This window comes from Heterocephalus glaber, unplaced genomic scaffold (genome assembly GCF_053883595.1).
Source record: "Heterocephalus glaber isolate CG9 unplaced genomic scaffold, H.glaber_assembly_v1.0 deba00001613, whole genome shotgun sequence".
Classification (NCBI taxonomy): Eukaryota; Metazoa; Chordata; class Mammalia; order Rodentia; family Bathyergidae; genus Heterocephalus; species Heterocephalus glaber.
Genome location: NW_028258384.1, coordinates 28,042,530 through 28,044,513, shown reverse-complemented (window position 1 = coordinate 28,044,513; position 1,984 = coordinate 28,042,530). Strand labels below are relative to the sequence as shown.

At 36.7% G+C, this 1,984-nt stretch overlaps 1 pseudogene; it reads left to right on the top strand.

The window, feature by feature from the left end:
• Positions 1 to 455: 455 nt before the first annotated feature.
• LOC101696891 (zinc finger protein 639 pseudogene) lies at positions 456 to 1,758 on the top strand (annotated as a pseudogene).
• Positions 1,759 to 1,984: the final 226 nt, after the last annotated feature.

Here is a 1,984-nt window from a genome sequence, read left to right as displayed (position 1 = left end):
ATTTAAAGTGATAGCTAAGACACAGGCTGGGGCTGGGCCTGGCTAGCAGGGCAAGGGGCAGTTGATGACTAAGAACTGGAAACAAGATGCAGCTTGCTAGGGGCAGTGCTCAGCAGTGAAGATTTGCTTGTGTGAAGTTATCCAGTGACCAGGAATCTGAAGACACGTATTGTAGTTCCTGATTCTGCCACTTCTCTGTTGTCTTGACCTGCCCTGAATTTGTGTTCTCATCAGTAAAAATGTGGCACTTTTTACCACGTGTGGAAGCTTCTTTGTAATTCATTTTTCCTTACTGCAATATTAAGAATTAGATCAAATTGAAAAGGTAAATGAATATCCTAAAAAGAAGAAGGAAGACTTTATACCCTTCTTGTTATTCAGATTCCTCTGGAATAAGCAGAATTGCAGATGGATTCAACAGAATTTTTTCTGATCATGGTTACAATGTCTGTACTATGAGACAGCCAGACCTAAAATGTTTTTACAATAAAGATGATTCAGATACTGAAGTATCAAATGGCCTATCTAAATTTACAGAAGGAATCAAGGCCAGAAACAGAAATCAAAATTCCATGGTTCTCAGTCCTCTATTTAGAATTCTAGACCACACTGCCTTTTCGGCAGAAAAATCTTCTGATGTTGAAATTTGTGATGAAGAGTGTGACTCACCTGAATCTGTCAACCAGCAAACTCATGAGGAGAGTCCTATAGAAGTCCACACTGCTGAAGATGTTCCAATTGCTGTGGAAGTGCATGCAATTTCAGAGGATTATGATATAGAGACAAAACAATTCCTCAGAAAGCTTCCAAGACCAAACTGATGAAGAGCCACCGATTAAACATTGTAAAATCTTGACAAAAGCCAAGCTTTAAATGTGACTTCCCACAGAAATGACCTTTACTGAGAGCTACTAGCAGCAGCCTCTATAAATGTGAACTTTGTGAATTCAACAGTAAATATTTTGTTCTGATTAAAAGCAGCATATAATCCTAAATCATAAATGTACTGATTCAAGTGTGTGCCTAGTGTGCAAGGAAAGTTTCTCTACCAACATGTTTTTGATTCAACACGCCAAACTACATTTGTAAATACTGTGAGTATAAGGCAGTAATTTTTGAGAGCCTCAGGCAGCACACTGCAGACACTCACTTTAGTAATCACCTCAACTGGTGCGAGCAGTGTGATGTGCCATTCTTCTCGCGCATTGAGCTCTACCTACATTTCCAGGAGCACAGCTGTGATGAACAGTACTGTGTCAATTCTGTGAACATGAAACTGTTGATCCAGAAGACTTGCACAGCCACATGGTAAATGAGCAGGCATGTAAATTAATAGAATTAAGTGATAAGTAACACAGTGGACAACAGGGACAGTACAGCCTCTTAAGCAAAATTAATTTTGACAGATGTAAGAACTTCTTTGTATGTCAAATATGTAGTTTTCGGGGTAGACTTCATACAAAAATTAACAGGTATGTTGCTGTTGAACATAGTAAAATATTTCCTCATGTTTGTGGTGACTGTGGGAAGGGCTTTTCAAGTATGCTAGAATACAGCGAGCATTTAAATTCACATTTATCTGAAGCAATTTATTTATGTCAGTATTGTAAATATTCAACAAGACAAATTGAAGGTCTTAAAATTCATTTGGATTTTAAGCATTCAGCTGACTTACCTCATAAATGTAGTGACTACTTGATGGGATTTGGAAATGAAAGGGAATTAATAAGCCACCTGCCAGTCCATGAGACCATTTGATTATTTTCTTTATTTTTACAGACATTATGTAAAATAATAAATTCAACTCTTCTGGAGATGTTAAAATGGATGATTTTAAACACAACTTATGAGATTTGCCCTTAACAAGTAATAAGTCTTTTTATTGTCCATTTTTCTTGGCATTGCTACATTTTTCAGTATATAATTATATCTTTGTTATAGTATTTTCAACTGCATGGCAGTTCACAGTTTTAATTACTCTTAG